This window comes from Canis lupus, chromosome 1 (assembly GCF_003254725.2).
Source record: "Canis lupus dingo isolate Sandy chromosome 1, ASM325472v2, whole genome shotgun sequence".
Taxonomy (NCBI): domain Eukaryota; kingdom Metazoa; phylum Chordata; class Mammalia; order Carnivora; family Canidae; genus Canis; species Canis lupus.
The window spans coordinates 67,372,849-67,399,274 of record NC_064243.1 but is presented as its reverse complement, the minus strand read 5'-3'; the positions used below and the strand labels follow the sequence as shown (position 1 = coordinate 67,399,274).

Genomic DNA, 26,426 nt, shown 5'->3' with positions numbered 1-26,426 from the left:
TTCTTACTGTCTTAATTCCTACAACTTTTGAGACAGGCACCATATTTTTCTCACTTGTCAGTAAATAAATTGAGGAATAAATAAGTATATTACTTGTCCAATATCTTACAGGAAGTAGCCTCCTGAGGGTTCAAACTCAATGACTACTGGTCCTTACCTGCACAGTATAAAAACCTGGCATTTGTTAAGGCTCGTTTCATTCACATGTAACTCACTTTGTGAGAGTCAGAGGCTTTCCCCAAATCTCTGTAGCACAGCTTCCAGAAGCAGGTCTTCTCTCTGAAATAGAGGTCATCAAACAATTTGTTTGCATAGCTCTGTAGGAACTTTCTTATGAGATAGTGTTGACATATAACATTAGTTTCAGGTGTAAACATTGATTTTTGTGAGAAATTTTTAAATTGAAAATTAAGATTTTGCATTGTAAACTCAAGTCATTGCAAGAAGATAATTGTAGATATATAAATAAAGAACTTTAAAAATGAAATTGTTCTATCAATGTAAAATGTATCCAGTGGAATCTAAACACCATCATGATTTGACACTGCCACAATCCATTTTTTAAAGCTTTTATAAGTAAAAAATTTTACATTATTCCCTTTTTTGTTCTTTTGCTGTTTCACTAAACCCCATAAAACTTTATATCAAGGTGATATATATTTTTATGCTAGAGAGTCTTTTATTAGCCTTTAATATTTTTTACAAGAAAACTATGCTTATAAGTTTAATGTTTAATTTCCTTTGGCTATAAGTTTCTAAGTGTTTAATGTTTTTTTCTTTTGGACTTAATTGCAGAAATAGTTGCTCTCAATTGATTTAAATAGCAAATTCACAAGTTTTTGACAATTATCAATCATAAAATGCAAATTTCAACTGAAAATGGATTTCTTAGAGAAATGGATGAGACTGAAGGTTTTCCGTTTTTTAAAATTTTTTATTAATTCGTAAATTCAGTGATGTTATTATTACCCAAATGAGATAGGGCTCAACATTCATATAACCCCTTTTTCATTTTCATAGATAGAAGTACTGAGAAAGCTTATTCATATACATTAATAACTGGTCCTAGGAGGAGTTTTGTTTGATATATGAAGTTAATTCTTTGAACTCATTATTGGTTATATGACAAAAATTACTTAGTGATATTTCTTTAAATATTATTTTTAATGATTTATCAATGGACATTCTATTAGTTTCTCCTTAAATTTTGTTTAATTCAATAAAAAGTAATCCTCTGATTTGCAAGAGGATTTGTTACCCAATTATTAGGCATTCACTTTCTCAACACCAACAATAATATTGCTGACAACTCTTTGCTTGGCACCTTGATGGTTTTTACACATTGACACACTTCACTCTGAGGGTAGTGTATGCCTTTTTTGTAAAAGAAAAGGGCTATGAAGACACCTGGGTAACTCAGTGGTTGACTGCCATTGGCTCAGGGTGTGATCCCGGGGTCATGGGATTGAGTCCCAAGTCAGGCTCCCCTCAGGGAACCTGCTTCTCCCTTGGCCTCTCTCTGGGTCTCTAGAAAAGAAAGATAAGAAAGATAAGAAAGATAAGGAAGGAAGGAAGGAAGGAAGGAAGGAAGGAAGGAAGGAAGGAAGGAAGGAAGGAAGGAAGGAAGGAAGGAAGGGGCTATTGTGAAAATAAAAAGGAGGAAAGCGTAATGTTCAGGCTCTCCCAAAATTTTATTTTTTTAAAGATTTTGTAATTTTTAAAAAAATAAACTCTACGCCCAATATGGGGCTCAAACTTACAACCCCAAGATGGAGAGTTCCATGCTCCGCAAACTGAGCCAGGTGCCCCCATCCTCTTGTATTTTTAAGTGCTAAATTTCCAGAGGGGAAAAACCATAATTGGCCCAGCTCAGGTGAGTTCTCTGGTCCTCGCTCAATGAAAGGCAGCCACTGGGAGAGGCCCATAAACCATTGGTGAGGCCACCAAGTATCAATCACTGTATGTCGGAGGCCAATCCTAGAAAAGGTAAAATTGTGAGTTGTCCAACACAAAAATTACCTGTAACAGGAATTAATGTGTCTTCTTCTTCAAGCTTTCCAATTTTCTCCTCACTTGTCTTTTCGAAGAACCAGTTTTTAGTCTTCTTTATGCTTAATTCCTGCTTATTGCTTTCTCTGTCCTTCCCACCTACATTATTTTACCCAACTTTATCCAGCTCTTGCTTAGCTAAATGTTCAGCTCGCTCTCAACATTCTAAACAGATGCTTTTATTATTATGAATGTCTCCTCAAGTTCCACTTTGCCTGTATCTCTTAGGTTTCAATATATAGTAATGTCTATATATATCTTAATTTCTAAGTCTTCTGGAATTTCAGTTGATTTACCATATCAAAACCCATTTAATAAAGTGTTTTTACAGCTTCCTTTCAGCTGAAACCACTATCTTTCCTGGTTGTTCTGAACTTGTCTGTTTTTTTTTTTTTTTTCTGAACTTGTCTGTTATCAAGTCTCCATAGACTACCCCATAACGGTCATTTGAATATTTCATAGCATGCTCTGTTCAAAATCCTGCAGTGCATTTTTCAATAAGTTGAGAATAAATTCTGAACTCCTTACCCTGGTTTAGATCACTCTTGACTTGGTTTAGCCCTATACCTCTCCTTCCCCATGCCCTGTGACCTCATCCGCACTCTCCTTAGCAGACCACCCTAGCCACCCTGTTGCTCCTGGAGCCGACAAGTTTGCTGTCATGTGAAGGACTTCACCTTTGTGCTTTGCTTTACCTGGGATATTTCTTCCCCAGATCTTCACCAGACGTGCTCAATCACTTCATTCTCATTTCTGGTGGAATATGACCTCTTTAGGGACAGCTTCAACACTCCCTGTTGTTTTTACTCAAAAGGGGGGTGGAGAAGAGATGAGGAAGGCCATATATAATCTTGGTTTATACATATAACATCTCTGGGAGCCAGGAAATGGGTAATCACTGAGGGAGGGAGACTTTATATGTCCCGTGGTACCTTCTGAATCACATACCATGTGACCAAATCATCCAGTTCAGACTATTTTAAAAGACTATGTAATGATATTAAGAAAGGGGGAAGATTAATAGAGGAGTAAAAAAAACCATCTGTTGGCTCATAGAGTTTAGGTAGATTTATGTAAGTGATGGGAGAGAAGAAGGCATTCCAGGAGACTTAAATGGCATCCATAGAAGCATAGAAGGTAAGAGAAAAATAAGGAACATGCTACTGAATATTTTATGCAAATTTTTATCTTCAGGGCCTAGTTTACTAGAGACAAAAAAAATATACCTGTCTCGGCAGGGCAGTGGAAGCTTGTTAAGGAATAATGGAAAATAATATTGCCTAGGAAGAGCAGAAACAGATGGAGGATTTTAAAATTCAGGGGAGAAGTTTAGCTTTGTTCTGCTAGGAAAAAAACAAGCCATTGAAGGTTCTTCAACAAGGGAATGGTATGGCCAAATGAGTGTTTAAGGAGGATTTTTCTACATCCTTGTAATGAATGGATTAATAGAGCTAAAGCCTGAAGGCAAGGCAGCCAAGTAGGCGGTACTCACAGTTATTCTCAAAGAAGACCCGAGCCTGATTAGGAAAGTGGCTTTGGGTTATAGGGGAAAATAATAAAGATAAGGGTTTTTTTTCCTTTATCAACAGAATCTGGAAAGTGTCTGTATTTGAGCAATAGAGAATTGATATCAAAGTTAATTCGATCAACAAACAACCAAAGACTTTTTATATATAAGTCACCCCATTATTCATGTTTGTTTATGTAATTAATGTTTGCTCATCTAACGAACAAAATGCAAAGATGTACAAAACCTGATTCCTCTGTTCAAGTGATCATTTTAGTCATTATTTATATTTTACCAGTAATCTTCATTTATGAATATCTTAACAGAAATATTACTCATCTTATCCCACAAATATTTATTTGTACTATAATCCATCCCACTTTGTAGCCCAGGTAATAAAAGTACTACGAGTTTAGTTACCATGGCCAGGTCACAGCACTATAAAGTCAAAGGGCACAAAACTGGGAACTGGATTTTCAAATTCCACATTGGGCATACTTTCCCAATATTATGCTTTAGGGGGTGAGTTAGCTAGTAACGTTTTAAGCAATTACAATGTTCCAGCTCTGTGCATTATTTTATTTATTTATTTATAAGATTTTATTTTTTCACGAAAGACACACACACACACAGAGAGGCAGAGACACAGGCAGAGGGAGAAGCAGGCTCCATGCAGGGAGCCCGACATGCGACTCGATCCCAGGACTCCAGGATCACCCTGGTTCAAAGGCAGGCGCTAAACCGCTGAGCCACCCAGGGATCCCCCAGCATTATCTCATTTAATCCTGCTTAAGCATCACACAAATTGGGCATTATTGGCATTGTTTACCACTATGGAACAATGAAGCTTCAGAAAGTTAAGTGACTTTCACCAAGTCATCCAGCTTGTAAGCGGCACCACAAGGATTAGAGCACAGAGCTGGCTGACCCAAGGTCCTGAGCTCTGACAGCCACATTATTCAGCCATATCAGGAATGGGGGGTGACCAAGTGCCACAGAACAGAGTTACGAGCCCTTCCTGGGAATGTTGGGATCACGTGAAGGAATGAATGTTTGAATGGGCTTTTAAAGGATGAATTGATAGGTAATGGAGAAGGACACTGTGATAATGTGAGGCAGTGAGAAATATATCTTTAGTCTTCATCCCTGGTTCTTGACACAGAGCTTCTAAAAAAAAAACCCTTGGAATTTCCTGAATGCTAGGGTGAGAGCGGTATCTCGTTATTTATAATAAGCCATCCCCAGTGATATCTGTACTCATGTGAAGAAGGCCTCTTGGTGACTTCTGATGGACCCCTAAATAGCTTCAGAACAGGGGGCTGGTTTCCAGAGGAACCAAACCATATGATTAGAGGGTTGGAATCGTCAGCCCTACTCCCTGACCCTCCTCTTCAGAAAGATGGGGGACTGTAGGATGATTCAATCACCAAAGGCCAATGTTTTAATCAATAATACCTACGTAATGGAGTCTCCATAAAAACTCTAAGTGGAAGAGTTTGGAGAGCTTCCAGGTTAGTGCATGTATACACATGCCAGGACGGTGGTGCACCCCAAACTCATGGAGACCCTACCCTGTGTGCCTCTTTATCTAGCTATTCATTTATATTCTTTAAAATATCCTTTATATTCCAGGAATATACAGCGTTATATACTGGGATATCCATCTTCCTCCTTAATTGCACCTTACTGCTTTGGTTTTGGGAGTCTGAGAGTGACAGTGGAGGAGGAAGGGTAAACATCTTTTTACCTAACAACCAGCAGCTTGTGTCTTCTGCTGCTTTTCCTGCCAGTTGTGTGTGTACATCCTTCATAATAAACCGGTAATAGTGAGTAAAGTGTTTCCTTGAATTCTGTGACCATTATGACAACCTGAGGAGAGATTTGTGGGAACCTCTGATCTGTAGCCATGTTGGACAAAAGTGTGGGTAACCTGGGGACCCATTACATATGCTTGCCGTCTGCAGTGGAGGGCACAGTCTTGTGGGGTCTGCGTGAACTCCAGGGAGTTAGCATTAGAATTGAATTAGATCATAAGGCACCCAGTTGAGTCCACAGAGAATGGGAGAACTGCTTGCTGTGGAAAACCCACACACTTAATTCAGGAGTCCTCTGGGCAGAAACAAATCATAGCTGTGACCAATAGATGATGATCCAGGTTAATCCCACTGGAAGCCCCTACTATTTGAAACCGAACTCAGGTCAAGATTTTGAACTAAATGGCTTGGCTAGTAGTTGTATTATTAACTCCAATAGGAATATCGGGGAGGAAGGACACTGGGCAGGAAAAAGCTTATAAATTTAATCCTGAATGTGTTACTGCTTTATATTGAATGCCTAAGTGCAATATCTAGCTAGTTAACTTTTGGAAAGTAGCCAGATAGTTGGAAGCTGAAAAAGATAAACTTTATAGTCTATAAAATAAGATCTACCCCATAGGTTTGTACAGGAGATTAAGTATAATTATGCAGGCAAAAACCCTTTGAAAGCAGAAAACAATTGTTATTTCAAGATTATTTCACACAGAAGGGAGAGTTGCAGTCCTGGGGGACGTGAGATCCCCAAGGTGTAGTATTCAATTGTGAGAACAGAGGAATGAATATTTGGAAAAGACGGCATTTAAAAGATAGGAAGAGAAGAAGAATTGGAGCACTGCAGAGCAGTGTAATATGCTTGCCCAGAAGTTGAGAAAGAGCCACTTTAAGAGGTGGAATGCAAAAAAAAAAAAAAAAAAAAAGGTGAAATGCGTTAAATAATTGAGTAGATTGAGGATTGAGGGGATCCCTGAGTGGCTAAGTGGTTTAGCGCCGCCTTCAGCCCAAGGTGGGATCCTGGAGTCCCGGGTTCGAGTCCCATGTAGGGCTCCCTGCATGGAGCCTGCTTCTCCCTCTGCCTGTGTCTCTGTCTCTCTCTGTCTCTGTCTCTGTCTCTCTCTCTCTCTGTGTCTCTCATGAATAAATAAATAAAATCTTAAAAAAAATTGAGTAGATCGAGAGTGAATAAACGCCAGTTAGAGTTGACAATGAATAGGTCTCCCAGTAGAATGGGGAGGAGAGAAAACAATTACATGAATTTAAGGTCACATGGATAGAGATGAAAGCGACATTGAAGATGTTTTTCACTAAAGGGAAAGAAGGAAAGAAGACAGCAGCCAGACAGGGACATGGGAATAAATATGTATGCTAAGCAGCGTGTGAGATTCTGGACTGGAAAAGAATATCTGTAAGAATAATATCCCCCATGAAACAGAAAGAGCTAGGTCAAGGACACAGAGCCAGGCTGGCTTTATAATAGAATCATCTCTTTCTCTAAAACTGAAGCAAATCACAAACTGACAAGCTGGGTGGTGGGGGTGGAGGAGGGAAGTGCCTTGAATCTCTGAATGTTTTCAAATAAGTCGGAAGAATAATCATTTGATGAGGAATAGGATGAAACCTGAGGAAAAGGAGAATATGGAATTAGAATGATGGGAGGAAAGATAAAACACCCATGGCAGCTTCTCTTCTGAATATTTTGTTAGAGAACCAGTAAGGGATAAATTTAAAAGGAAGAGCAGTGTTATGGGCTTGGTTAAAATTAGCCTGAAATTGCGGTGAACCAGATCTGAGCAATTCCTGGTTTTCTCCGGATGGAGTTGTGCAGCCAGGGATAAGAATCAGATTACATAGAGCAGAACCCTGGTAAAGCAGAAAATCAAAAGTGTTCAACCCATTTTTTCCCTTGCAAACAATACATGGAAGTTTGAGTCCAGGTTTCTACACTTCAGCTTCATTATGAGAAAGATCAACCAGTTTGAGGATCACTCTTGGACCAAGTCCCATTATTTTAATATTATTGCAGTGGGAAAATGATTTCCAAGATTTCTAAACAATGATCTTATAAGCGAAATTTTAAAAGTCTTATTCCCAAGGCAATAACTCCCTATGCTCAAGAAGATCTTTGAAGAATATGTTTAATAACTACTTGAAGAAATTAATTATGATATTTTCATATTGGCAGTTCCATGGATGGAACCTTCAAAAAAGTATTATAGGGAGGCCCACTTGTGACTATATTTCAAGTTAAAGTAAGTCAATAGAGGGATTTCTAGTACAAAATTTTAAGGAAAGATTATGATCACGAAGATTCTGAACTATTTACTGCAGCTTTGTCTTTAAAACTATGTATAGGGATCCCTGGGTGGCGCAGCGGTTTGGCGCCTGCCTTTGGCCCAGGGCGCGATCCTGGAGACCCGGGATCAAATCCCACATCGGGCTCCCGGTGCATGGAGCCTGCTTCTCCCTCTGCCTGTGTCTCTGCCCCTCTCTCTCTCTCTGTGACTATCATGAATAAATAAATAAAATCTTTAAAAAAAATAAATAAAATAAAATAAAACTATGTATAATTTATATAAAATGTTAGGCAAAGAGAAAGATAATAAATTTAAATTTATATTTACAATTTTCTTAGAATAAAAACTTGTCCAATACACACACATACACACACACACACGCACCTTGAGCCTGTAAAACCAAATGGATGATCACTGACATTCTAAAATCCTTCCCAAAGTGGAAACATGTCTTGTTTGTAGCAAAAAATAATTTTGGTAGGATAGAAAAAGAAAAGAAGCAAAGAAATGAAAAGAGGAAGAAGAATTTAAAAAGGAAAATAAAAGAAAAACCACATATTAAAAATTACAATCTAAAAACCTTATAACACTTGCCAAATACAAGTGTTGGTGATGGCATTTCTCTCATCTCTAACTATATTTTTTATCAATTTTAATTTGCTAGAGAGTAGTTTGTGAATGTTCTCACATTTCCCTACACTATACCTATGTGCCCATTAGAGCCAGAAGGAAAAATGCTTAGAGTATAACAAATTATCTTTCAGAGATAGGTTTTGGCAATTTACTACCTGCTAGTAAAAACCAGTGAATTTATACAGCCCAAATATTAACCGTGAAATTCTTTAAATCAGACATAGTTCTAAAGTTTGAAGCCTTGTAAAACATCAGCTAAGAATATTATCCTACTTCAGTTGTCATACTTATTTTATTTTACCTACAAATAGAGAAACATTTCCTAAAGTAAAACAAACAAACCAACCCTTAAAAACAGAAGAAACAAGCCATGACATTGGATTTTAAAAAGTCACAGAATGTAACGGAAGTTTTCTGTACAAAATATTATGAGTCCAATATTTCTTTTTAATCTCAGCAAAATCAAATATTCTAATTTAATAGCTTCCAGATAGCTAGCTTATTAGCAAATGATATAAAAGTAAAAAGCTCCAGGCGTACCCACAAGCCTTCTCAAATGATACTTTACTTTTAGAAGGCTATTAACTCTGACCCAGATGTAGTTTTCCATCCAAATAAATGAATCACCTCCTACCATTTTCGGCTTTTAAAAAAAATAAGAATAAATTAAATCTGCACCCAGAAACGACAATGAAGCTTGTTTTTATTATAACAAGCCTACTCCTTGATTATGAAGTCTGATAGCCTTTAAGCTGTTGATATATGTTTTTAATCACATCAGCATTAAATTTTAAATAGGAAATTTCTTTGTTTCATTTTATTTTTACATCTTTTCATGCATATAAGTTTTAGGGGATTGGCTGTCGGTATTTAATAACTTTACACTCTTGGTTAAATAGTCGTGATTTACTAAGACTACAAAATGCACACACACACTTGCAAAAGCCACAGCTAAAGGAAAGCATGTTTATAAATACAAAATTCTTGCCTTAAGTATGTTTGCTTTTTCTTACTCTTTCTTTCCCTCTTCCTTTTTTTTTCTTTTTCTTCTTCTATATGGACAATTTGCATTTCTCCTGGCCTAACACATACTCTTCTCCATATTCGCGTTACTAGATTGTTTCTCCCCCTGACATAGAACTTGGTTGTTAAATGGCAAAATTCCACTTGCATGTCTATCAGCGAAAGTAAAGAAGGGTGAGCAGAAGAAAGAGGACCTCAGAAGATGTTGTTGTTGGGCCCCCATGTATTCAGCAATTATTCACTGTGTCCAGATCTTCAAGTTATACATTTATACCCTGCTTTATTTCAAAGACCACTTCAAATAGGGATTATATTTATTTTTTGTTTAGAGAGCAAGAGAGAGTATGCACGCACGAGTGGAAGTGGGGGGGTGCAGAGGGAGACAGAGAGAGAGACTCTCAAGCAGAGTCCGTGCTGAGTGTGGAGCCCCACGTGGGTCTCCATCCCATGACCCTGAAACCATGACCCGAGCCAAATTCAAGACTCAGAGGCTTAACTGACTGGGCCCCCCAGGGCCCCCCAGGGATTATACTTTGAATGCTGGTTCCCTGTGTATACCCAAATTTTCAAATTTATAACTAAGTTTAGTTTGTTCACATTTTTCATCCAATTCATTTTTTGTTTTCATGGTGAAAACTTGTTATTTGATTGAAATATATTAGGAGTCCTAAAAGAAATTCATATTGTCCAGTGAGTTTGCAAATTGAGATAATTCTCATTTTTACCTCTCATAGTCTTCCTTTCATCAAAGGGAGGTCAAGTATGTGTTGAGCTACACATTCCTTTTGTCCAGCTACTTAACGTGACTTTCATACTACATCCATCCCCAAGGAAAGGCACCCAAAGGAAAGGACCATTAGCACCTGTCACCCTTCTTTCAAATACCAGGGACCCTGGCCTCATCATGAGGACTCTGCTGTCTTGTCCATTTCCTTCAGTTACTCATGAGTGAATACTTAGTACTTTGACATTGTAGTGCCAGCTGGTTTCCTCTCCAAGCTTCATTTGTTCTTAAGTGCTCTTCCACGTAAGCTAGGGCTATACTACCTGTGCCACTCTCAGAATGGTGAATGGGCCAGATGGGCCAGAGCAGCAACATCAATGGGGAAATGTGAATTTTACTCTTTCCCTTATATGTTCAATTGAAGATAAGGAAGTGGGGAGTGGAGGTGGTTATTTTTGTTGAAGTGTAAAAATATTTATGTTCTTTTAATTTATAGCCTAAAAGAAATAATATATACAAGGAAAGGATTATGAAAAAATTGAAAGATGACTGCTCAAATGCTAAAATTTTTTATTCTTCTTAAAAACACTTAAATGCATTAGAAAAATATATAAATCCATGAAAGTTTACTTTTTTCTTCATATTATATCTTTCTAAGAAACACAACAAATAATTTACTTCCTGAACTTAATTTCCAATCAATACATCCTATTATTTTATAAGCTGTGTTCTGGGTGAAATATTAAAAATATTTGTGGATTAAAATCTACAAAGTTTGATAGTCACAGACTCCAGAATAATAAAAGTCAAATGAGTTTTCTATGTCATGTTCACCAAAAATTTGATTAACTAATGTTTTGCTAATAATAGAATTTATTATAGACACAAACACACACACACACTCTTAAGGTATTCATTTTAATAAACCACTGAAAGCAAAATTGATAATATATAAAAATTATTAAAATAATATAAATACTAATGATAATCGCTTAAATAGGCAAAGGATCTGAACTGATGTTTTTCCTAGAAAATATACAAATATCGAATAAGCCCCTGAAAATTCATTCAACATCATCAGGGGATGCACATCAAAGCCACAATGAGATACCCTTTACCTCCACTAGGATGGCCACAACCAAAAAGACAGATAATATCAAGTATTGACAAGGTGGCATAGAAATCAGAACTTCCACCCAGGAGCCACTGCTCTTCCTCTTCCCCTAAGCAGCCTGAGGTGACCCCTGAAAATGGTTCACTATTTACTTGGCCCAGAAAACCCTACAAAATCATGCAAATCAAGAGGTTTAAATCTTCATGTTCACTTGAAGAACACACATGAAACTGCCCGGGCCATCAAGGGTATGCCTATCCAAAAAGCCACCAAGTATCTGAAAGATGTCACTTTGCAGAAACAGTGTGTGCCATTCGGTGGAGTTTGTAGGTGTGCCCGGGCCAAACAGTGGGGCTGGACACAGCATCGGTGGCCCAAAGAGAGTGCTGGATTTTTACTACACGTGCTTAAAAATAAAGAGAGTAATGCTGAATGTAAGGATTTAGGTATAGATTCTCTGGTCATTGAGCACATCCAGGTGAACAAACCCCCCAAGATGTGACGTAGAACTTCCAGGGCTCACGATTGGATTAACCCATACTTGAACTCTCCCTGCCACAGTGAGATGATCCTTACTGAAAAAGAGCAGATTGTCCTTAAACCAGAAGAGGCAGTTGCACAGAAGAAAAAGATATCCCAGAAGAAACTGAAGAAACAAAAACTTATGGCCCAAAGTAAATTCTGCACAGAATAAATCAAATAAAAATTAAAAGAATGTTGGTTGTCTTTTATTATTAAACATATTTCAAGTATCCTCACAAAAAGAAGGAAGGAAGGAAGGAAGGAAGGAAGGAAGGAAGGAAGGAAGGAAGGAAGGAAGGAAGGAAGGAAGGAAAGAAAGAAAGAAAGAAAGAAAGAAAGAAAGAAAGAAAGAAAGAAAGAAAGAAAGAAAGAAAGAAAAAAGAAGAAACAAAGAAGTCAGAAATCCCATACACCATTAGTAGGAATGTAAAATGGCACAACCTCTTTGGAAAACAGCCTGGCAAATCTTCAAATGATTATTCACATCAGGGAAATGGTTTTTCTCTGTCACTATGCTTCTGCCACCAGTAGGTTGGCTCAGTGCTAAATATGTGAGAACTTTAATTTGAAAAAAAAAATTAAATAATTTTTAAAGATAGCAATACAGCACTGATAATACAACATAGATGACCTTGAATACAGTACGCTAAGAGAAAGAAACCAGTCACAAAGGGGTTGGTTTTGATCGTCTGTCATTCTGAAATGTCCAGAATAGACAAATTTTTAAAGATGGAATGGAAATTAGTGGCTGCCCAAAGTTGGGACAGTAGGAGGGGAACTGGGAAGAAATGGGGAGTGACTGTAAATGGGTTTGGGATTTCTTTTGGGGGTTGATGAAAATATTCTAAAATTGATTATGGCAATGGTTACATAACTCTGAATATATAAAAAACATTGAACTGTACATTTTAAGTGGGTGAATTGTATGGTATGTGAATTATATCTCAATAAAGCTATTGCATATATATACATATATATTAGAATAATCACCGCTGAAAATAACACATCACTTTTAATATTTTCCAAAGGGACCTAGTACATTGTCTCACCACCTAGGTAACACTTTCACCCCAGCACTATTACCACCAATGCAGTGAACAATCCCTCTCCTTCTAAAAGAAAACCAAAAGCTGACTTTTAAAACAACTAAACCCAGTCTTAAGGTTGTTTTCTTGCTCTCCTTAATAAATATGAATTTTGGAAAATGCTTTAACTGGGTTTCCCTTGTTCCAATAAAATCTGATAGGCAAGTTAGGCTTTAACCCAGAGAGTATTTGCAGTAGCAGAAATTCAGAAATAATGGTGATATTTCTGCCCTCTGATTGTAAGTGTGCCTTCCAACCAGTGCTACCCAGCTCAGATGCAGCATTGTGGGGTATGGAGTAAGACCAGATGCAAGCACTTACTTAATGAACATATATTTAAAAATGTAAAATTTTAAAATCAATTGCTGCAAAATTCCTCCAGCCTATTTCCTGAGATTTATGTCTGTTTATTACTATTAAGGTTAATTTTTTATCTGAAATATTTAATATATTTAATATTGCCTTTCTTGTACACTATATGCAATATATTATGATAGGCGTCAACTCATAAAGGACTCGATTAAATATATATTGTTTTACATTAAAGCTATGAGTTAAGTAAGACAACTTAAAAGAAAAAATTTAAATGCTCACCTTGAAGAGTGTCAACCTCATTGGATTATTTTGAATTCACTCATCCACATAAGCTTAAACATAGTATCTGTCCTTTAGTAGCATACGATTTATTTACCAATGATATTTTATGCAAGTCAGACTTTGAAACAGCTTAAGAAGAATTTGGCAAAAAAAAAAAAATCCAATTCCTTATCATTGTGATCTAAGCAACTAAAACTCGTTTTAAGTCATATTTTTGAGATGTGAAATAGCAGAGATCTGAAGTATAATGCGAGAATTGAAAGAATATTTAAATTCTTGTAGAAAGTTACAAGTATCTATAGAAATTTTAGTACATATTAACAAGGAACTATAGTTTTCAGATGTCTGTGAATTTATTTAAATAACAATCTTTCTCCCTAAGAAATAATATAGCCTTTTTATTTTTATGCATTATGTACAATGAAAGAAAGAAGCACTGTGTGGTGATGTGGTTGAAAGGTTATTATTACTCCAATGATAGAAACAAAAGTATATTATCACTTGGATGATGTCAATGAAAGGGTATCATTACTTTTTCTGAGGAGAACATTCTGGTAAGTAAACACACAAGTGGAGTATTTATTACATTTCATTCCACGTGTGTCTCCAAGGAAATCAGAAAGAAATGCAATTAGTTTGTGATACTGGGGGAAAAAATCTTTGGTTTCACTTGTTCGACAAAAAATCTCTGAATTGGTTATACTTTCATCAAATTTCTTTTCATGTCACAACATTCTATTTTGCTATCCACCCTTTAGTTTTCACACATATCTCAAGGTTAACTTGCTACAGAGAATGAAAATAAAAATCCCAATTCTGAAAGAAAGTACTTAAAACTTCCAATGTTAACCCTATCCGTAGTTATATATATTAAACAGACTCGTGTAGATTGCATCCTTATAAGCCTCTGAAAACAAGCATGTTTTCCTAAGAAATGTCATTGTGATATCCAAGTAAGTGAATTTTCCCAAAATGTTAGATCATTGTAAACTAAAATTAAGCAAATTTGTTATTTAAATTACTTACTAGCTTCTTAGAAACCAATGCTCATTGTTCTCTGCATCAGTCCAAGTGAACGGTCAGGCTTAGAGACATTTAAATACCACCACGATGCTATAAGACACAACAGATCGCACTTGAAGGCATATAACTCAAAATTGAAGAATTATTTTTACATATAAAAGTTAGCAGCTGAATCTTAATATACGTCCACACTAATGTTTTTCCCACCAAACTTCTGCTCTCCAAATCTACAAAGTACCAACCATAGAAAAATTAGATCGGAAACTCCACACTCCAAAGAAGATGCGTGTCTTACCTTTATCACCAGTCTGGTAGTCTCTCCATGGACAAAGCTTTCATCATGAACATCAAGGAAGATCCAGCTGGGCATGCTGGCTAATTGGTATTTTCCAGTTGCTTATTGTTCTCGTTAAATAGAGAAACGTCTATGTAAAAATAATGGTCAGAAAAATATACATACTTCAATTTGCAGTCATAGATGTTATTCAATTAGCCTATTGGTGGGTGGATCAATTCAGAATAATCACCTTTTTATTTCTTTTATTCCTTTTTTGGAGGTTTGTTCTTTTGAGCTCCCTCTCCTACACACATAACTGATAATTTACTTCTTCTCTTTCTTTCCTTCTTCACAGAAATCTGTCCTTGATATTTTGATTTATCTTTGATGGCATGTAGTTCCACTTATTTACAGTTCTCCAGGATAAAGATGATGACTGCTGCCTGTTTTTATTTTAGAATAAGTCTACCCTCAGCTTTCTTCACAAATGGACCATCATTCACTGTAATTATGGCAAGAATGAATTCCCAGATTTCCCAACTAATTCTTTATCTACTTAGCAAATAAGTGTGTGTAACAGGTGCTAAATTTTTGAGGATTATATGGCATTTACTACAGTAAGCACTGCACATGCCTTAGGCTCATTTAATCTTTCCAACTACTCTATAAGGTACACACTATTGCTATTCTTATTTTTACATATAAGGAAACTGAGATCTAGAGATTAAGTAAATTTAACCTGTTCTCACAGTTGCTGTAAGGCAGGGCTGGGACTTAAAATAAAGCTCTTATGCAACTGCTTCTAAAACCACCATATCGCTACCATTTATCAGTCTTTCAAGGCCTCACGAAGCTAAAAAATCATGTCATGCCTGTAGAATATGGACTTTAAAGTAAATTATGATATCTTTTATTACCTAGGGTTGTAAAGCATGAGGAGAAGAAAATCATGTCTGTTGAACGTGACTTAAGTTAGCATTGGACCGAAGGGCCTGAACGAAACAATTCTGTAGTCAAATTAAAATGCAAATAAACAGCACTATTCTGGGCTTCCATTGGCTGCTATCACACGTCCTTAAAGTACATCATGTCTACACATTACTAAGTGTTGGAGATTGTGGTGTGGGCACCAAGTCAAATTTTCTCTCTCTCTTCAATTGCTAACCAATTCAGAAAGAGAAGCAGGGATCAAAGAGATGGATATTAAACTACCAGCATTGTTGTTAACATTGCTGGATTGGAGGAGTCATTTTAAACCTATGACTCTATGGGCTCCCTGGTTCTCCCACCTAAGTGCCGACTTTGAGACACTCCTCCAAAGGGTGGTGTAAGTCTACGGTACAGACCACCCGACCCAAATAGCTGCAAGCACAATGCTTCAAATGCTTGGTGTGTTATGAAGATAGAACTCATGGGTAAGTGACTTTAACACCCAGCAGCACGGAGCAATGGTGTTCCACGCTCGCCATTCACCACCAGGTCGCTCTTCTTGCCAAAGGAAAGGTAGAATAAGAAGTAGAGAGAGTTACTCAAGATAATGTGCATTATTTTTGTATGTCCTTAAAATTCTTGCAATGCATATTGAGTACAAAATGGCAAAGACTATTTTAACAAATTCAAGTATAATTTTCAGACCATGTTCTTTTATAATAATGTGATATATATTACATTAGTCTCTGAACAACTTCTTGCTTTATTGCACCACATGGTAATCTGTACTTGATTGTATTTTCCTGGCCGCAATCTATAATCAGCCATTTCTCCAAGGACCTTTGGTTCCCTCCAGAAGTCAGTGGTTTTCAGAAACCAAAATCTATGCTCTAAGTATCTGCTAGTGGGATACCACTACTTGCATGCTACTACTTTATTATTTAAGAAGAAATGCACAAATAAAGGAACTTAGTACCCACCTTCAAATATTAGAAAAGGATTTTAAAATATATTTTAAAAAACAAGTATTTTAAGAAGTTACATGCATCTAGAGATGAAGATTTTCTTAAGACCCAGAATTATAAAACAAAAAAATTTTACGCTAAGGAATACCAAAAGCAAAACCAATAGTCAAATATGGCTAGAAGAGATATTTGTAATTCAAATGGTAAAAGATAGTATGTGTAATATCCAAATACACTTATATTCTGAAAAGAAAATGACAAACAACCAATGGAAATATGTATGAAGGTTTAAATGGAAATTAATAGTGAGCAAATCCAGTCAAGCAGCAAACATGAAAAATGCTCAAATTTCATAGTCATCATATGAATTCAAATGTCCAGGCGCATTTTACTTTTCTCACTGGAAAACATTTTTAAATGGACATCTTGGGACATCTGGGTGGCTCAGTGGTTGAGCATCTGCCTTCGGCTCAGGGCATGACCCCGGGGTCCTGGGATCGAGTCCCACATCAGGTTCCCCACAGGGAGCCTGCTTCTCCCTCTGCCTGGGTCTCTGCCTCTCATGAATAAATAAATAAAATCTTAAAAAAATAAATGGACATCTTGCTGATAACTTGTGTCACCAAGGGAGAAAGAATGCTCACACATTTAGTAGAAAAAATGAGTTATCATATCCATTTCAGAAATCAATCCAGCAGTATCTATCAAAATAAAAATTATCTATAGTCTTTGAGCCAAATTTCAAAGTCCTGCACTCCTAGCTATGGAAAGAAAGGTGCCAATTCTTAAAATATACATATATGGATATGGGTATGGTTGTTGTTTCACTGGCTATTGTGGTGGGGAAAAATAAATGTATTATGGAGAAAAGATAAATTGAAAACTCATCAACAGAGGAATGCATATCATGGAATACTATGCAGTCATGAAAAACAATGAATTAGAAACAGCAGAAGAGTTTCTGTAAGGTAATGTTAACTGAGATAATCCAGATGCTAAAATGCATGTAGCCTCAGATTCTACTTTAATAAAACCAAAAAGATCAGATAATTCCTCTCTCAATATGCTTATGGATACATATATTTATATAACCATGGCTTAAAAAAAGCATTCTAAAGAAAAGAAAAAAAAAAGTCACAGGCTGCCTGTTTTCTTCTAGGAGTTTTATGGCTTCAGGTCTCATTTTGAAGCTTTAATCCATTTTGAGTGTATTTTTGCGCAGGGTGTAAGAAAGAGGGCCAGTTTCATTCTTTAGCATAGAGGCACCCAGTTCTCCCAACAGTCTTTTTCTCATCATATATTCTTGCCTCCTTTGCCATTCATCGACCATAAACACCTGGATTTATTTCTGGATTTTATTCTGTTCTATTGATGTGTGCATCTGTGTATTTGTGCCAGGATCACACTGTTTTGATTACTGCAGCTTTGAGGTATATCTTGAAATCTGAAACTGCAATACCATCAGCTTTGTTCTTCTTTTTCAAGATTGCTTTGGGTGTTTGGGGTCTTTTGTGGTTCCATACACATTTTAGGATTCTTTGTTCTACTTTTGTGAAAAATATTGGTATTTTGATGGTATTTGCATTAAATCTGTAGGTTGCTATAGGCAATATGAACATTTTAACAATATTGACACGTCCTGTCCATTAGCAGAATTTCTTTTCATTTGTGGGGGTCATCTTTAATTTCTTTCACCAGAATTTTACAGTTTTGGAATAAAGGTCATTCACCTCCCTGGTTAGGTTTATTCCTAGGCATTTTATTCTTTTTGATGCAATTGTAAATGGGATCGCTTTCTTAATTTTTCTTTCTGCTATTTCATTATTAGTGTATATAAATACAACAGATTTCTGTATACTAATTTTGTGTTCTGCAACTCTATGGAATTCATTTACAGTTCTAGTAGTTTTTTGGTGGAATCTTTAGTGTTTTCCATGTATAATACCATGGCATCCGCATATAGTAAAAGTTCTGCTTTTTCCTTACAAATTTAGATGCCTTTTATTTCCTTTTCTTGTCTGACTGCTGCGACTAGGACATCCCATACCATATGATTAAAAATGGTGAGAGTGGACACCCTTATCTTGTTCTAGATCTTAAATGTTTTCAGTTTTTCACCACTGAGCATGATGTTAGCTGTGTGTTTTTCATATAGAGCCTTTATTATATTGAGGTATGTTCCCTCTAATCCTATCTTGTTGAGAGTTGTTACCATAAATGGATGTTGTACTTTGTCAAATGCTTTTTCTGCATCAGTTGAGATGGTATCATCTTTATCATTTCTCTTATTAGTGTCATATATCACATGAATTGATTTGCATATATTAAACCACTCTTGTGTCCAATGAATAAATCCTACTTGATCGTGGTGAATGATTTTTTTAATGTACTGTTGGATTTTATTTGCTAATACTTTGTTGATGATTTCTGTATCTTTGTTCATCAGAAGTGTTAGCCTGTAGTTATATTTTTCTGTTCTATTTTTATCTGGTTTTGATATCAGGGTAATGCTGGCCTCATCTAAAGAATTTGGAAGGTTTTCCTCCTCTCTATTTTTTTTAATAGTTTGAGAAGACTATGTATTAACTCTTCCTCAGTAGAATTCACCTGTGAAGACCTCCTGGACTTTTTGTTTGTTGGGAGTTTTTTCATAACTAATTCAATGTAATTGCTAGTAATTAGTTTGTTCAAATTTTCTATTTCTTCCTGCTTCCATTTCTTTTAAAAGATTTATTTATTTATTCATGAGAGACACAGACTGAGAGAGAGAGGCAGAGACATAAGCAGAGGGAGAAGCAGGCTCCTTGCAGGGAGCCTGATGCTGGACTCGATCCCAGGATCACAACCTGAGCCGAAGTCAGGGTCCCAACTGCTAAGCCACCCAGGCGTCCCTCTTGCTTTAGTTTTGAAAAGTTATATGTTTCTAGAAATTTATCCATTTCTTCTAGGTTGTCCAATTTGTTGGCATATAGTTTATCATAATATTCTCTTATAATCTTTGTGTTTCTGTGGCATAAATTGTTATTTCTCCTCCAACATTTCTGATTTGAGTCCTCTTTTTTTGATGGGTCTGGTTAAAGACTTATCAATTTTGTTTATCTTTGAAAAAAATAGTTCCTGGTTTCATTGGTCTGTTCTATTTAGTTTCTATCCCATTTCTTTCTGTTCTAATTTTTATTATCTGCTTCCGTCTACTGGTTTTAAACTTTGTTTTTTTTTCTAGCTCCTTTAAATATAAGAGTAGGTTATTTGAGGATTTTCTTCTTTTTTTAAGATTTTATTTACTTATTCATGAAAGACACAGAGAGAGAGGCAGAGACACAGGCAGAGGGAGAATCAGGCTCCTTGCTGGGAGCCCAATGTGGGACTTGATCCCAGGACCCCGGGATCATGACCGGAGCCAAAGGCAGACACTCAACCAGCGTCACCCAGGTGCCCCAAGAATTTTCTTCCTCATTGAGGTAGGCCTGCGTTACTATAATCTTCCCTTTCAGAACAGACTTTGCTGCATTCCAAAGATTTTGAACCATGGGTTTTCATTGCCATTTGTCTCCATATATTTTTTAAATTTCTTCTTTGATTTCTTAGTTGACTCATTCATTGTTTAATAGTATGCTATTTAGCCTCAGGAGTTTAGCTTAGCATGTGTTCATGCTCTATCCAAATTTTTTCTTGTGACTGATTTCTAGTTTCATACTATCATGGGCAGAGAAGATATATGATATGACTTCTGTGTTTTTTAATTTATTGAGATTTGTTCTGTGGCCTAGCATGTGATCTATCTGGAGAATGTTTTATGTGCACTTGGAAAGAATTTGTATGCCACTGATTTTGGAATGTTCCAAATATATCTGTTAGATCTATCTAGTCCAATGTGTCACTTAAAGCCACTGGGGCAGCCCAGGTGGCTCAGCAGTTTAGCACCACCTTCGGCTCAGTGCATGATCCTGGAGTCCCAGGACTGAGTCCCACATCGGGCTCCCAGCATGGAGCCTGCTTCTCCCTCTGTCTGTGTCTCTGCTTCTCTCTCTGTCTCTCATGAATAAATAAATAAAATCTTTAAAAATAAATAAATAAAGCCACTGTTTCAGGGCACCTGAGTGGCTCAGTCAGTTGGGCATCCAACTCCTGGTTTTAGCTCAGGTGATCTTGGGGTCATGGGATTGGGCCCTACGTTGGACTCGATGGCAGAGTCTGCTCTCTCTCTTTCACCCTCTCTCAAACAAATGAATGAACAAAATCTTAAAAAATAAATAAATAAAGCCACCATTTCCCTGTTAACTTTCTTTCTGGATTATCTATCCATTGTTGTAAGTGTTACGTTAAAGTCCTCTACTTTCATTATATTACTGTCAACTTTTCTTTATGTCTGTTAATATTTGCTTTATGTATTTAGGTGACCCATGTTGCATGCATATTTACAACTGTTGTATTCTCTTATTGGATTATTCCCTTTATCATTATGTAGTGCTTTTTCTCTTATTGCAGGCTTTGTTATAAAGTCTATTTTGTTCAATATAAGTATTTTTACTCCAACTTTCTTTTTGCTTCTATTTTTGTGTGTTTTTCCATTCCTTCACTTTCAATCTGCATGTGTCTTTAAGTCTGAAGCAAGTCTCTTATAGACAAAATACAGATGTGTCTTGCTATTTTATCCATTTAGTCACCCTATGTCTTCTGATTGGAACATTTAAACCATTTACATTCAAAGTAATTATTGACAGAGATGTACTTATTGCCATTTTCTTACTTGATTTATGGTTGTTTTTGCAGTTCTCTCTTTCTTCTTTTGCTCTCTTCCCTTGTGGCTTACTGGCTTTCGTTAGTGATGTTTTGGATTCCTTTTTATTTTTTTGCATATTTATTATTAGTTTTTCATTTATGGTTACCATTATGCTTACATATAATATCTTATGCATCTGGCAGTCTATATTAAATTGATGATCACTTATGTTTGGACCCATTCTAAAAGCACTAAAACTTTTCCCCACCCATTCACATTTTATGTATACACCATATTTCACATTCTTTGTGAATTCTTTGACTGATTTTTACAAATATATTTGGTTTTACTGCTTTTGTGCTTTAACCTCTCTACTGGTTTTATAAGTGATTAATCTAGTATTTTTATTATGTTTGTATTTACCCATGAAATTTTTTCCTTTCCTAATTTTCTTAATCCTGAAAATTTCCTTCCACTCAAAGAATTTCCCTTAATGTTTTTTTTGTAAGGCTGGTTTAGCGGTGATGAACTCTTAATTTTTGTTAGTCTTGGAAACTATTCCTCCTTCTATTCTGAAAACACCCTTGCTGGGTAGAGCATTCTTGATTGCAGATTTTTCTTTTCCTTTCACCACTTTGAATATATCATGCCACTTTCTTCTGTCTAGCAAAGTTTCTGCTAAAAAATCATCTGATAGCTCTGTAGGATTTTCCCTATTTGCAACTATTTTCTCTTGCTGATTTTAAAATTCTCAATTACTATCTTTTTTTTTTTTTTTTGCCATTTTGATTATTATTTGTCTTAGTGTAGTACTCCCAAGGTTGATTTTGTTGGGGATTCTCTGTGCCTCCTGGATCTGGATGTCTGTTTCCTTCCTCAGATTAGGAAAGTTTTCAGCCATGATTTCTTCAAATAAATTTTCTGTTCCCTTTTCTTTTTCTTCTCCTTCTAGAATTCCAATAATGCAAATGTTATTATTCTTGGCAATATTGCTGAGTTTCCTTAATCTGTTCTCATTTTTTATGATTCTTTTCTGGGTGTTTTGTTGTTGTTGTTGTTGTTGTTGTTGTTGTTGTTGTTTTTGCTTTTGTTTTGTTGCTCAGCTTGGTTACTTTCCAATACTCTGTCTTCTAGCCCGCTGACCAATTTTCCTGCCTCCTCTAGTCTAGTACTGATTCTTTCTAATGTATTTTTAATGTCAGTTATTTAATTCTTCATCTCAATCGGTTCTTTTTTCTATTTTCTATCTCTATCTCTTTGTTGAAGGTCCCTCTGAGATCCTCCACTCTTCTTTCAGGTCTGGTGAGTGTCTTTATGACTGTTATTTCAAATTCTTTGATTTGGGACATATTTCTCTGTGTCCCCATCTTGTCTAAGCCTCTGTGTTTGTATGTATTAGTAATATCAGTTACATCTTCTAATCTTGAAAGTAGTGGCCTTATGAAGAAGAGGTCCTATGGTATCCTTTAGTGGAATGTCCTCTGTTTATCAGAACCAAGTAGCTCTTATGTGGGTTATGTGGGCCCTACTACCATGGCTAAGCCTTGTTTGCCTTCAGTCCATAGAGCTGCAATGGCCCACTATGCCTGTTTGCAGGGTTTGGTCCCCATGCTGTTAAGGGACCAGTTTGGCGCCACTGAGGGATTTTAGTTGTGTGGTGTCTGCAGTCAGACCGAAAGCCTGCCTTCAGCCCATTTGCCAGGGCTTCGGTCACACTGGACTGCAAAGCACTGCCCCTGTGTTATCCCCTGAAAGGCTGTTGGTGGTGGGTGGGGCCAGCACTCAGGCTAGATTCCTGGCAGAGACACTGATTGGCAGGGCGCTCTCTCTACTCTAGGAGTTATAATGTTCAACTGCTGGAACTACAAGTGTACTGGTGTGTGTGGTTATCTTTCCCTCTCCCCAGAGCAAGAGCCACTTTGGAGTAGCACAGTCCCTGCCAGGGATGTTTGCAGGATGCAAGGCATTGGAGGATCTCCTTCTCAGTATTATCCAGTTAGGTGGAGGGTGTTTGCAATGTTTCCTTCAGGTGTTCAGCTATCTAAGCTGGGGGTAGGGTGTATAGGGGAGAGAAATGGCACCTGTCAACTGTTCATTCTCGGAGAAGTCTCCTAACAATTCCAGCTCCTCCAGCATTCATTCTAAGTTTAGCAAATAAAACTCCTTCAAGTGTATCCCAGATATTTTTCAAACTGCTGTTTCTAGGTGGTGGTTTTTTTGTTTGTTTGGTTTGTTTTTGTTACACTGTCTCTTCAAGGGCAAGGACTCCATCTCCTATTACCCTCTGGTTCTACCAGAGCTAAGCCCATCGATTTTTAAAGTACCTGGAGATAAGCTGGTTATAAATGTTTTTGCAGTTAAGCCCCATGGGTTTCAAAGCCAAATTTTATGGGGACCCATCTTCCTACTGCAGGTCCCCCATGTCTAGAGTGCCTGGTGTGGGATCTACTCCTCTTCCTTCTCCATGCCTGTGGTTATCTCCCATTTCTGGTTAATCTCTCCTGTTGTTTGGTTCATGGCCATATCTCCAGCCCTCTTATCTTTTTCCATGTATCCTCACTCTCTTATATTAACTATGGCAAGTCTCTTCTGCCAATCTTCTCATTGTTTTTTGAGTTCCATGTACTGACGTAGCTGTTATCTAGGTATATCCATGGCATAACGTCAGTATCCTCCCACTCTACCATCTTTTCAGAAGTTGAAAATAAATCATTTTAAAGATGAGCAAAAGATGTGTATGGATACGTACAAAAAAAAAGATATACAAATGTCCAGTAAGCACATGAAAAAAAAGTTCAATATGAGTAGTCATTAGGAAAATACATGTTAAAATACAATGTGGGGGTGCCTGGGTTTCTAAGTCAGTTAAGCATCCAACTTTGGCTCATGTCATGATCTCAGGGTCCTGGAATTGCATCTTGCTGCCTTAGGTCCCCACTCAACAAAGAGTCTATTTCTCCCTCTCCCTCCCCCTTTGCCCCTCCTTCCCGTTTGTCCTCTCTTTCTCTCATAAATAAATAAATAAATAAATAAATAAATAAATAAATAAATAAAATCTTTTTAAAGATAAGATAAAATAAAATACAGTGTGAGGGGCACCTGAGTGGCCCAGTTGATTAAGCAACCAACTCTTCATTTTGGCTCAGGTCATGATATCAGGATTGTGAGATTAAGTGCTTAGTCAGGCTCACTCTGGGCATAGAGCCTACTTAAGATTCTCTATTCCTCACCCTCTGCCTCTCCCTCCTTTCTCTCTAGAAAATAATAATAAAATAAAACAAAATGGATAAAATATAATGTGATATAAAAGACAATGTGGTACTACTGCATAGCCACTGGAGTAGTTAAAACAACTGTCAATATTGAGAATTGGTAAGCATATGGAGAAACATCGTTGGTGAGAATACACAATGGTACAGTTACTTTGAAAGAAATACTAGTTTGGTAGTTTTTCAAAAAGTTGAACACATATTTACCATATTGCCCAGAAATTCCAGTCCAGGTTATCTACCCAAGAAAATTAAAAACATCTATCTATAAAAATGCTTGTATATAAATAAGCATTATTCATAAACATTCATTTAGAATAATTCATAATGGGCAAAAACTAAACAATCTAAATATCCATCAACTAACTGGTCGATGGATAAGCAAAATATGGTATCTCCAGACATGGAATACTACCGAGCAATTAAAGGAACAAAATATTAATACATGCAGCAGTACGGAAGAGTCCCAAAAACACTGCCTGAAGAAACCAGACACCAAAGATTACACAATACATGATTCCATGTACACAAAATTTCTAGAAAGGCAAAATGACAGAGATAAAAAGATCAGTGTTTGTCGGGGGCTAGGTGGGAACAGAAGGTAACTGCAAAGGGACACGTGGATTTTTTTGGTAAGTGAAATTTTATTAAACTAGATTGTGGTGATGGTTGCATAGTGATATATATTCACTAAGCTTAATTGAATTATACACTTTAAATGGTGAATTTTGTGGTATGTAAATTAGACTCCAATGAGGTTGTTGACATATGATGGGATACATACATCACTGGGAAAGGGAGATGGTGTTTGGTGGTAGACTAAATGCATATCCTCAAAAATAAATTATAATTCCGATTTCTCAAATACAGTTGACACTTTGACAACACAGGCGTGAACTGCACAGTTCCACTTACATACAGATCTTTTACGATAAATACAGTACTATAAATGCATTTTCTCTTATGACTTTTTTAAAAGATTTTATTTATTTATTCATGAGAGACATAGAGAGAGAGAGAGAGAGAGGCAGACACACAGGCAGAGGGAGAAGCAGGATCTATGCAGGGAGCCTGACGTGGGACTCGATCCCGGGTCTCCAGGATCACGCCCTGGGCTGAAGGCAGTGCTAAACCGCTGAGCCACCCAGGCTACCCTCTCTTATGATTTTTAATATTTTATTTACTCTAGTTTATTTTGTTGTATGAATATAATACATAATAATACAGCATACAAAATACATGTTAATTGTTATGTTATCAATTGGGCTTCTAGTCAACACTAAGCTATTAATAAAGAATTTGGGGAATCAAGTTATATGTGGATTCCTGACTGAGCTCCTAACACAGCATTGTTCAATGGTCAATTGTAATTTTTCATAAAAAATTTATTGTTTTCAATTTTTTTTAAAAAAGTATGTGACTAACAGACATCTTAATCAGAAATATATCAGTCTAAAAATGTTAATATTTTTTAAAATTCTGTAACTAAAATAGACAGTGGCTTGATAGGAACTTTGTTATACAGCCATTATTATAATCCCTCAGGGAGGAAATTTCAGCATTAACTAAGAGGAAATAGCTCCCTCTTTAATAGTAAAAAAAAAAAAGGGGGGGGGGGTTGGGATGGGGGACACACTCCAAGATTGGCCCTCAGAGAGTACCCTCTGATGAGGAAGGATCATTATATGACACCAACCACCCTCACTTTGTTCTGAGGTTCGTACTGGTCTTTGGTGTGTGTTTTTTGTGTGTGTGTGTGTAAGATTTTATTTATTTATTCATGAGAGACAGAGACAGAGGAAGAAGCAGGCTCTCCACAGGAGCCTGATGTGGGACTTGATCCCAGGATCCCAAGATCACATTCTGAGTCAAATGCA

The 26,426-nt window shown here is 36.7% G+C and overlaps 1 pseudogene; it reads left to right on the top strand.

Annotated features, from left to right (window-relative positions):
• Positions 1 to 11,294: 11,294 nt before the first annotated feature.
• Positions 11,295 to 11,852, top strand: LOC112643822 (60S ribosomal protein L17-like; annotated as a pseudogene).
• Positions 11,853 to 26,426: the final 14,574 nt, after the last annotated feature.